We start from the raw sequence: 12,149 nt of genomic DNA on the forward strand, positions 1-12,149 counted from the left end.
GGAAGGCGTGTGCGCCCGGCTCCGGTAATGGGGGCTCTGTGGTCTGGGGGTTAAAAATCCCCAAACTTAACCTTGGGCTTCTTCGGGAAATGACTTTCCATTGGCGAGTAACCGAGCTTCTGGAGGAGAGGAAGGAGGGGAGGGGGAATCGCCCGAGGCCGGGGGCTATGGGAAAGTGGGATCCGTTCGGACCAGCCGACGGAGCCCCGGCTTTCCCATCGCTCCCGTTCCAAAGAAAAGCGAAATCCCGAAAAATCCGTGGACGCCCGGCTCTTGATCCCCTCCCTTCCTCCCCCAGAGGAGCAAGGATTTTCCGAGAGACCAAGTTGGGGTGGGGGACGCTGTTGGGGTTTGGCACTGGCCCTTCTTCTCCCTCGAAATCTCGGTCGGCCGTCCAAGTTTTCGAGGGCTCCCGATCATTCCTGCTGGGGAGCAGCTTTTCTTAAAGTGCTCAATGTCAGATTTCCACGGGGAAGCCGCGGGCTCTCTTACCGTTCCCCCGGGGTGGGGATCTTGGCGAATGGGCGACGGGAGAAATCGACAAAGGGCGCTTTTCTTTCGCCTTTTCCGGCTTTGCGTTGGGAGGTTTGCATTTGAATTTCTAGCGGGTTTCCAACCCCCCCTCCCCCCTCCTAAATCCCGGTCCACCACCTGGATAACAGCCCCGGGCTCTGGGTAGTTCCGAGTTACTTCTTTTGCCCTGACTTTCTAGAAAATCAAAGGCCGTCTCGGTTATCGTCATTTTGAGAAACGTTTGGCTCGCTTGGTGGGCTCTCCGGCAGGAGGCTTCCCTAAAGCAAATGAATCTAGAAGGATCTGAGCTGGGGATTTGGGGCGCAGGAAACCACTGAGAGGTTGGTGGCTCAAGATGAGAAGACTTGAGAAATGATGACTTGGAAGCAGCGATTAAAATCGGGGCTTGTGCGCATAGAGGTGGCAGTGGTTATCATCGTTATTCTTCATTGTTGTTGTCGTTTCTTTCTTTCTGTTTTTTGGCCAGGGAGAGCTTTCTTTGCTAACTGGGAAATTCCTGCTTTTCTGATGCTGTTTGTTAATACTTGGGGGGGGGGGGTTATTTGCTTGTTTTCCTGCTGAGGTAGGCAGATTTCTCTCATTCCCTTTTGCCTATATGATTTGAGAGCATTATGGCTTGTGTAGAAATGAACTGGGCTCTCTCTCTCTCTCACACACACACACACACACGGTTCAGTGTCAAGTATTGGATGGACAGAGGCAATGAGTGAAAAGAGGCTCCCTAAAATGGGGCTCATACCAGGACCCCAACCAACAGGATTTCCACACGATTGGCTAGCAGCTGAATATGGTGGAAAGGGAACCTTCTCGAGCATTTCCAGTGGGATTGGTTGGGGGTGGGAGGAAGCTTGTTTCCCTTTTGGTGGCTATTCCTCATGAGGGAACTCAATCTAGGAACTTGGCTGGGATTAATTATGTATTACTCTTTGCTCCCCTCTTCGATAACTCTGGGACAGATGATTTGTTACTTGCCAAAGGAAGGGAATGGAATGGGAGTTCTTGCTTCCAGAGGTGTTGCTCTGATCAGGCAGATTTCCCGGCTAGGTGCTTTGGATTCTATTCCTTTGGGTGCCTGAGGCATTGCTGATGAGACAGGGGAAAGAAGAAAGGGACTGAATTGTAACCACTTTGGGGAGAAATGGATTGGTTTGGCTTTTTTTTTGGTTGTAAATGTCTGGCCAAATTCCTTGCCTTTTGCTTCAAGCTAGTGGAAAGAAAAAAAAGGGACGTGCATTTGGCGTCGGAGGAGCTAGATTCAGATCCTGATTCGGCTATTTTGTGACCCTGGGCAAGTCTTTCCTTTCCCCAAGCTTCAGTTTCCTTTTCTGTAAAATGAAGGGGTTGGACTAGCCCTAGATCTAGAATGTTGTGTCAAATGAGAGTTGGACAAGATGATTCCTAAAGTACCTTTCAACTGATATTCTGTGATTCGGGGCTCCCAGTCTCTGAAAGATTTTCGGTTTTTTCTTCCATATTCCTTTTTCCGGGGTGAGATGTGGCATCTGCTTCTTTCTCCAGCCAGGTTTGCATGAGACAGAATCCATCCCCCACCACTAACCAGGTGTGGAGACAGCCCATGGATGTGTCACGGGGCAGATCAGTGTGTGTGCGTGTGCGTGTGCCTGTGTGTGTGTGTATGTGTGTGTGTGTGTGTCTCAGGCAGCATACTGCACAACCCGTGCATGGTGAGTGCCACAGGGAAAGCCGGTCCTACCAGGATTTCGTGGCCTGCTGGACATTGGATCGGGGTCCTAGGCACAGGTAGGTGGGGGACCCTGGAGCTTTGGGCATATCCATTCCCCCTTAACTAATCTTTAGGGCAGATAATGAGCCTTTTCGTGGTTGAGGGCAGTAGAGGGCATTTCCAAATCGGTCATCTCCAGGGGGATGAGAGGCTTATTTCATGGCAGACAGATAGCAGGGATCTGGGCAAGGCACCCCTCAGTGACAAAGAAGGAAGGGAAGAAGTTTGTGGAACAGAGAAGGAAAAGTGGCCTGCCGGCATGGCTTGGCCATAGCACTATTCCTAAAGCTTGGAGATTTTCCCCTTGAGGTTCTGGAGGGTAGGTGGAAAGAGCCAGTGAAGAGGAAAATAATGAGGATTACATCCAAGAGGAATCTAGTCCTCCAATTGAAAAAAAACCAACAGAAATACAACCAACTCTTTCCTTTTTTTTCCCCCTTTCCTTCTCAATCAAATGAGATAATGTATATAAAGTGCTCAGTAACTGTAAACTGCTATGGAGATAGGAGTTATTATCCCTCCTCCCTTCCCCCCGTCTCTTCTTCCTCCTCCTGTAGTCCTTCCTCCCTCTCTCCTCTCCCTTCCTCCCTCTCTCCTCTCCCTTCCTCCCTCTCTATTTCTTGCTCCTTCTATTCCCCCTCCCTTTCTCTTTCTGTTCTTCCTCTCTCCATCACTCCCTCCCTCTCTTCTTCCTTCCTTCCTTCCTTTTCCCCCCTTCTCCTTTCCTTCCCTCCCCTTTCCTTTTCTTTCTCCCTTCTATTCCCTTCCCCCTCTTCTTTCCTTCCTCCTCCCTGCATTCTTATGGGGCTAATTATTAAGACTATGAACAGGGATGAGGTGGGGGGGGACAAGAAAGTGCCTCCCACTTTTCCTCTGGACTTTCAGGGCCCCGTTCGTTCTCCCCCTCTCCCCTCTCTTCGGACAGACCCTGGCTGTTGGGAGGTGTTCACCCTCTTGCTCCAGGGATTTCAGCTCCTGGCTCCTCCACCTCAGAATTCAAGAAAATGCCCTTTGACTGTATCCTAGCAACTCCCGCATCACTCAGCTCCTGCTGAGCTCTTGAGCCCGCCCTCTTAAAGACCCAGCCTCCAACGCCCTCCCCAACCCCCCCCCCCCCCCAGAAAAGGCTGCGGGGGTGGGGGGAGGAGTTGCTGCTGGACTTGGTGTCTGCTATCTGGAGCTGGGGGAGCCCCTGCCTCGTTGGCCCCTTGGAGCTTGCGCCTGCTTTGTAGAGCCCAGTTCCCCCTCTGTTTTTCCCTTCTCCCTGTTGGATTGGCCTACTTTATTACACGGTGTGATGGAAGGCTCTAGCAGGGCTTGCCTTTCACCCCATTTTGCTTGGGGGGGGCAGTTGATTCCCCCATGTTTTTCACCTGCTGTTCCGCCATCTCCATTCCCCACCAGTTTCCCATCAATTTGCACAATGCAACAGCACAGCAAAATAGGAAAAGCTTGGCTTTGGGGGTGGAAGACCTGGCTTCTTGTTACCTAATTAGCCACGTAACCTTGAGTAAGCCTCTTCTCCAGTCTGAGACTTGACGTGTCGTTTGTAAGACACCCCTTCCAGCTCTGACGTTTCAGGGACTCAGATGTTCCACGCCCCAGGCCTATTTTGGGGGGAATTGGGGCTAGTTAGAAAGGGAGGTCTTCCCTGCTGTACAGACTCCCCCGGCCTCCCATCTTGGAATTTGGTTTTTCCTTTTTTCTTTTTTTCAACCGGTTTCATCTTGTCGGGCTGAATGGCCCAGGGTGGCTCCCTAAGGGAGTAGAGGGACAGTAAGCTCTCTACCATCGAACTGGTGTGGTGGGAAGGGACGGGTTTGCCCACAGGAGCCCTAGATGCCGACTCTTTTGCATATCCCTTCCGGTCTTTGAAATTCACTGTTTTCTTGTGCAAAATCTGGGGCTTAGATTAGATGGGCTGGAAGCCTTAATGACTATGATTATGAGTCTGAATCATGGCTTCTCTGAGCCAGAAGGGGCCTCCAGGGCCAGCCCCGCCAGTCCCAACCTGAATGAGAATCCTCTCTGCCGATATAGATGACAAGTGGCCATTTCCTTTCAGCCCTCCAATGAGGAGGCAGCCCTTTCTACTCTGAGCTAGCTTCCACCCCTGTCTTCAGGCCTAACCCCTTTGACACCTTCCCCCCTATTCCTACAGATTCTGCCTTTGGGGCCCAAACAGAACAAATACGTAAAAAACGACAGGGTGGGACTAGATGGTCTCTGAGATCATTCAGGTTTTTTTTTGGGGGGGGGGGAGACTGAGTGAGTGTGTGTGTGTGTGTGTGTGTGTGTGTGAGAGAGAGAGAGATCCTGAGCAACTCATTCCCCTCTCTGGGCCTCCATTTCTCCCTCGTGAGGAAAAAAAGAGCCTTGGACTCAATGGTTTCTGAGATCTAGAGTTAGGGTCTTAAGGCACTGAGCCCTCTTTTTCAAAATAGCCCTTCAAACACCTACATCCTCTCCACGTCCCCTCTCTATTCTTCTTTTGTGATTGGCCTTTGCAATTTTGAAATTCCATGATTTCATGAGTGGAATTGAATAACTGTTTTTGCTTTTGATTAAGTACCTCCATTGGGCAAGGTGCCAGCCACTTTCAGGGGGAAACAAACAAATGGGAATGATTTACATCATCTTACATGGACATAAGATACTTTATATTTCTGGAGTACTTAAAACCCCATGGGATAAGCAGTACAGTTAAACTGTCTGGCCTTGCACATTAGAAAACTGAGACATTTAGAAGTAAAATAATTTGCTCAAATCACCATGCTAGAAGGTGTTAGAATGAATATTTTAACTAGGGCTCTTGAACCCTAAGTCCAGGTTTTTTTTTTTTTTTTCCATAGCTACCTGTGCCAAAGTTGTCGAAATGCTGTGAGGTTGGAGGTTGCTATTACTTGGAGTAGAATCAGGGAAGGTGGTGGTGATGGTGATGGTGGTGTTGGTGGTAGTGATGGTGGTGGTTTTTTCTTTCTCCTTGTAGGAGGTGGTAATGAGAAGAAATGTTGAATGATTGGAACTTTAGTGTTTGAGGCTTTGCCTACGTTGGGAGCCATCTTCCCCGGTTTCTTTGAATTTTTCATAAATTTTCATTTGGTTCGGTATAACATTCATGCATCACAATTTCCTCAGCTGTTCCTCCACTTTGTTTCTGGGTTTTTGACTACTGTGAAAAGTGCTGCTATAAATATTTGGCACGTTACTCTTTTATTTTCCAAGAATCCTGCTTGAACCCCATACACAGCAGTGGTCTGGGGAAATTGGACTCCCTTGGATGAGAGAAAAAGAAGGCTGAGTTTAAGAAATGGAGTAATATTTGTAAAAAGAAAAAATAAGTAAATAAAAGCTCAGTGCCTGGCACATAGTAAACACCATATAGATGCTTATTCTCTTTCCTTCCCCTTGGTGTAAATCAATGAAAGAAGGACTTTCCAGGGTCACCCAGCTTGAGTGTTTGGTGTAGGCCTTAAAGTCGAGTTTTCTTGCCTCCACTCTAAAAATTTAGGCCTGGTTTCTGGCTTTTGGAGATGGATTGGGGGAAGGGAGAGCAGATTCTGAGCACGCTGGCTTTCTCTGATGAATTCAAGTGGATGGTAAGGCAGGCAGAGTGTTATATAATCTGCCCAAGGGGAGTAGACCTTCCCTGGATCCACACACAGGGAGACCAGAATCTCGGAGGAAGCATCAGCTCACATCCACGGAATGGTGGACCACCCCATCCCTACTGGGATGCCCACCCCCCAGAATTGAGGGGGAGGGAGGTTTCCAGTTGCTGGAGGCCTATTAAGAGATTGGTGCTGATTGCCTGGCAAGCTTTCTCCTCAGTCTTTTGGGAGGGGAACCTAAACTCCAGCTTGCTCAGCTTCTAAGCTTGAATAGGGGGCCCCCTCTGAGAGTGTCTTAGCCATCCAAGGCTGCCCTCCAAGCATTGTAACCCCAAACAGAAAGGCCAGGGCAAGGCCCGGAACTTCATAGCTGCTTTTAGCTCGGGGTCTGTGAGATGATAGCTTTAGAGAACACGAGAACGCAGCATCTGCCCCTCTCGTTTGACATAGGAGGAAACTGAGGCCCAAGTAATGTAAATGACTTAACTAAGGTCACTGTCAGTGGTAGAACAGGGATTCATGCCCAGGTCCTCCCCTTCTAAACTACTACTTCTTTCCACAAACGATGTTGCTTTTCCCAGTCCGTTTCATGAAGGGTTTCATTGAAAGGTTAGTTTTCTGCTTCCAGAAAATAGTATTAACAATCAGCTATCCCTTTCCTCCATTCTCTTCTGGCTAATCTGGTAGTGGCCAATAGGGGTCCAGAGAGCCTTTTACAGATGAGGACATTGAGACTGGGTTACTGGGATGAACGGCTTGCCCACATTTAGTGTCAAAGCCAAAAGGGGGAAAGGAGGGAGGGAAGAAAGAAGAGAGGAAAGGAGTAAGAAAGGGAAAGGAGGAGAGAGGGAAGGAAGAAGGAAGGAAAGAGGGAGGAAAGGACTAATAGAATGTCTGCTGTGCTAAGTGGTTTTTTAAATAAATATCTCATATAATCTTCTCAACAGCTGGGAGGTAGATGCTGTTGTTACCCATATTTTATAGTTGACAAAACTGAAGCAAACAGGTAAAGTGACTTGCCTAGGGTCACATAGCTAGTAAGTATCTGAGGCAAGATTTGAATTCAGGTCACCTGACCCGGCTCCTGAAAAACTAGCTCTGTCAAAAATCTATGGTAGTGAGTTGTCTGTAGGTACATCAGGACAGCTCCCCTTTTTCCTATTCATGGAAGAGAGGAGAGGTGCCATAAGATGGTAGAAGAGCAAATGCCATGATTTTCCAAAAAAAAAAAAAGGAAAGCAGTCTGCCAAGCTGAGGGGCCCAGTGAGTTGGACTGATTGTGAAGAAAATTCTAGAAGGGGCCATTAAGGAGGTTAGTGAAATAGATTAGTTGGACATGGTCTGACTTCCTCAGAAATAGGCTCTGCCCAGCTAACCTCTTTGCTCACAGGACTGATCAGAGTAAAACTCTGTATGTCCTGAGTGAGCCCTGTAAAACTATGTAAAATCACCCCAAAATGTCTCCTTTCATGTCTACAAACCCAAATGGTCTTGCATCCTCCCCCAAGATTTCCCCTTTATTTGGGACTTCCCTTAGACTCATCAATAAAATGGGTCTGCAGAAAATGACTCTTGGGGGGATCACTTCTTTCTTGGGAATGCTGTGCCCTCCCAGAGAATCCCCCTTGGCGTTTCTTTAACAATCAAGCTTTTTACCCTAGCCTCTGGGGTTGGGGAGAACCAAGCTCACCCATTCCTGCCTCACCTCTTCTTTGTTACCCTCCTCCCTCATCAGGATGACTAACCTCACCTGGAGGCTGGAGCTACTACTTCCTGCTACTTCTCAGGAAGCAGTTGTTAAAATATTCAGCTTGAGCATTTATACCTTGGAAAGGACCAAACTGCTACCAAAGAGGGCTTCCCTTAAGAAAGCCACGGGAAAAATGTTGAGAATACAGATTAAAGTTCAAAGTATGTCAAATGACACCCCCCACCCTCACCCCCAAGAAATCGTTATTAAAACATTAACCAGCGGATGGATCACTGACTATGCTAGTAGCTGAAGGGAATTCTGGACTTGTCAGTTAGATTTTAGTGAAGCCTTTAAGTATCTCATCCTATTCTTTTGGAGAAGAATTAGACAGTAAGACCATCAGATGTGTTCAGGATTGGTTGGGTGGCTGGACTCAAAAAGTAGTTGGTGGTTCCAATGTCAGTGTGGCAAGAAGTTTCCATTGGAGTGCCCCAGGGATCTGGGCTTAGTTTATTTTTTTGATGTCTTGGATAAAGGGACAAATCGCCGCTTCATCAAATTTATAGATGACTCAAAGCTGAGAGGGAAAGCGAAGACAATAGAGTCAGGATCCAAAAGGATTTCAATGGGCTAGAGCCTTGAGCTGAGTGAGTGGAACATGATGAAAGTCTATAGGGATAAATGGAAAGTCTTTCATTGGACTCCAAAAAAATCAGCTTCACGATTTGGTTGGATCTGGAAGGGATGAGTTATATTGTTCTGAAAAGCATCTGAGGATTTTGGTGGGTAACACTCAATAATAACAGGAAGCTTAGGGCCGCGTTGGTCTGCCCCAGTAGGAGCAGATCTTCCAAAACCAGGGAGGTGCTATCCTTGGACTCTGCCTTTGTGGGACTTCTATGGAAGCTGGTGTTCGGTTTGGGGAGCCACAGTTTAAGAAGGATGTTGAGAAGTTGGATAATAGGCAGAGGAGCAGCAGCCTGAGATGGCTACAGGTCTTGGATCTATAGCATATGAAGATTGGTGGCTGGAGTTAAGGGTGTTTAGCCAGTAAAGAGAAGATTCTGGGGAGAAGGGCTGTCATTTGTTCTCCTTGGTCCTAGAGGATAGAACCCAGCCCTGGGAGGAAGTCCTTAAGAGGCAAATTCATGCTCTATCTGGAAAAGAACTTCTCAGGGTGGGAGGGACTAGCTGCCTCCTTTATAGGAGCAGAGGCTGGAGGACCCCAGGAGGCGGATGCTGCAATTCCTTTTCTATGGGACTTGAGTTTGAGAGCCCTGGAGATCCTTTCCAACTCTCACATGCTGTGATTCTCTGAATCAAAACAGGGAACCCATAAGACAGATACTTCCCCTAGAGTAAGTTTAGCTTAGTAGAAGCTCCATGAGGGTGTGGACAATACCATTTATTAACTTTTATGTTTTTCTCAACTGTCTGGTATATAATAAGTATTTAATAAGTGCTTCTTTACATGGCTTGTACAAAATTTATTGTTTATTGAATTGATCTGAATAGTCTTTAATGAGCCAATGAATGAATTTAGAAGTGATTATTTCTAATGACTTGCTTTCCGTCCAGCGCTGTGCTAACGGTGAGAGAAGAAAATATCCCCCCCAAGAAAATCCCCCCCCAAATCCAAGTAATCTTGGCCCTCAGGGAGCTTATATTCTAGTAGAGCAGACAGCACAGAGAGAGAAGTAGGGACTAGGTCATAGAAGATGGTGAATGGGAGAATGAAGGAAGGAAGGATGACTGAAGAAGGGGGACAATCTCTAACTGGAAATGGGTAAGCTCTGTCTCTCTATGTCGTCTGCATCTTCTCCATCCGTTCATCGGGGTTGGGCTTTTGGGCTTTTCCCCCAGTGGGGAGGATGGGATTTCCAAGCCAAGAGTTGATTCCTTTTCCCCAGCCCCAACCTAGGCACGCACATACAGCTCTGAATAGCTGCATAGCTTTATCTCTTCCCTATCTCTTGTAAAACAAAAAGAAACCTTGGGAAAGAGCCAACAGGAATTGGGTTTCTATCTTTCTACTTGGTTGGTTCTCACTGTGCCATGGTCAGCAACCCAGGCCTTTGGCAAGTCCGGCTGGGTTCCTGTCTCTTAGGCCCCTATTTCCAGGTATCTGGGCCAGGGCCAAGGCTTCCCACCAGTGTTATATTCATGTGGCAAGAGTCATTATTAATCCTAAACTATCGGGCAACTGCCTCTTTTGGACAGCGCCTCTAGTTGTCATCTCTGTTCTCATCTTCATTAAAAGCCATTGTTAAGGGCCTAATTAGACACGAGTCCAAGATAGAGCTGGGCTTGGACGGGACTACCTGCGCGAGGAGATGATAACGATAACTGATGTTCGCACGGCACTTAAACTCTTCTCATCCATTATCTCATTTGAGTCCAGTGAGGTTGGCATCATGCTATTTATTATCTCCATTTTCCAGATGAGGAACCCGAGGCTGAGAGAAATCAAGTGATTTAGCCTTGCTTACTTAGCTAGCAAGTATCAGAGGTGGGGTTTGAACCCAGTTCTCTCTTGACTCCAAATTCAGTGTTCTCCCTACCGTGCCAGGTGGTATAGTTAGGAAGGAAAGGGTAGCCTGCCTGGAGCAGATTTTGTACTTGTCAAACAAAGAAACTGGATTATCTGGCCTTGGACGTCCATTGAAGCTCCTTCCTTTCTCTAGATCTCAGTTTCCTCCTTTGGTAAATGAGGTCGGACTAAATGACCTTTAAAGTCCCTGCGTGTCAGTTCCCATAAGCTCTCTAGGCTCCAGCTTCCTTAGCTGTTAAAAAAAAAAAAATGGTGGAATGGGTCTAGATCCTATGGACAGTCCTCAAAGTCTCTTGGCAACTGAGAGCCCAGAACATTGGATTTGGCATCCAGAGATTTGGCATTTTTACTCTTGGTTTTACCATTAACGATACAACTTTGAAGACAAGAGGGCTTAGTCTGTCCGGTTTTCTGAATAAGTAGGTTGTTCCTGGCCAGGGGCTCTGAACCTTTGAATACTCTGGTGATTTCTTCTCAGAATCATGTTTTTCAGTGAATAAAAAAAAAAAAACAAAACAAAAGCAGGATTCCAAAAGAAACCCATCATATTTAAATCCCTCCCTTCCAAAAAAAAAAAAGTTAGTTCACAGACCCCCCCTCTCCTCCCCCCCCCCCAAGAACCCCTGGGTTAGAGAGCTTATCTTTAGCTTGATTTGCACTCAGACCTCTGAACATTCTCCAAGGCCCAACTTTCCTTTGAACGGAGCAACCCCTTCCCCAGCCCCACATTCTTGGTTCAACAGGTCAAAGGCTTTCTCCCTACCTGCCCCATATCTGATAAGGCAGCTTGGCTGGCAGTACTAACTAACCCTAGTGCTAGTGTGGATGGTGAGGTAACCACTGCCTCCTGCCTCACTTGTCTTTCTTGGCTCTTTGAATGCAGTCATTGTGGGGGCACTTGTCCAGGAGGCAGGTGGGAGCAGTGGCTCAGGAGGAGAGCAGAAGCAACGCCTGCAGGCGTTGGCTCTAAAAGGAGGCTGGCCAACTGTTGGAAGGATGAAGATGGAGATACCCAAGGGGGTGCTGTTCCAGATTTGCCCACATCTTTCTAACATATTTATTTTTGAATCTCTGAAGAGGAGGGAGCTTTGGGAAGAGAAGAGTAAAAAAGAGATTTCCTAATCTCGATCTGGAAGAGACTTTAAAGAACACTTTGTCCCCCATCCTTTTATTTGACAGAGGAGGAAACTGAGGCTCAGATATTTCCTATCTATTTGTTCAAGTCCCCACACCTAATCTAGATTTCAAACCCAGGTCTTCAAACTTAAAAGAGAAACTGAGGAAAGTCATGGGGTCAGAAAGCTGAGGCGGAAAGGAACCCTCAGGACCATGCCATTTAATCCCCTCATTTTACAGATGAGGAAGATGAGTTCTGAGGTGGGGGGTTGGGGGTGGTGGTAAATGATTATTTACCAAGGATACACAGATGTGAGAATTGACCCATAATCCTCTAAGATCCTTCTCAGCTTGAAATCCATGATTCTGTAATGGTGGCAGCTCAGAGAACCAGCCACTATGCCCTCACTTCCCCCACCCTCTTAGGCCAGCCAAAAAGGGCAGTCTTTGTGTTAAAAACCCATCTTGGTTAGGAGCAAAGCTGCTTTCCTGCCCTGTCGATGACCAAGCCTAGTGCACGCTCTTAGGAAGCAGGATGCAGCCCCCTCGAACCCCAGCTGGAACAACCGAACCTGCAAGCAGACCTTCCTTGTCTGGACTGAGTGCTGCCTGAGCCTCCGGTTCACTTCTCTGTAGCTCAGCACATAGTCACTGCTCGCTAGCTGCTAGTGACTGGCTCACTGCCTGAAGGCAAGCTTTGGAACTGAGCAAACTTCTTATTTTCCTTTCCTTTTCCTTCCCCACTCTGTCCCCTCCCTGGAAAGCCCATCTACAGGGAATGCTGGGAATCTTCTTAAGGTCCCGCTCAGGTAGCAGGGCCATTTTTAAGATTCTTTTGAGAGCTAGAAAGGATATAGGCTCCTAGATCTAGAGGCACGAGAATTCCTTCATTTTGCAGAC

At 47.5% G+C, this 12,149-nt stretch overlaps 1 protein-coding gene across 6 annotated transcripts in view; it reads left to right on the forward strand.

The window, feature by feature from the left end:
* Positions 1-12,149, forward strand: part of ARHGEF9 (Cdc42 guanine nucleotide exchange factor 9) — a 244,133-nt gene that overhangs the window by 131,271 nt on the left and 100,713 nt on the right. The window lies entirely within an intron of this gene.

This window comes from Antechinus flavipes, chromosome X (genome assembly GCF_016432865.1).
Source record: "Antechinus flavipes isolate AdamAnt ecotype Samford, QLD, Australia chromosome X, AdamAnt_v2, whole genome shotgun sequence".
In the NCBI taxonomy this organism is placed as follows: domain Eukaryota; kingdom Metazoa; phylum Chordata; class Mammalia; order Dasyuromorphia; family Dasyuridae; genus Antechinus; species Antechinus flavipes.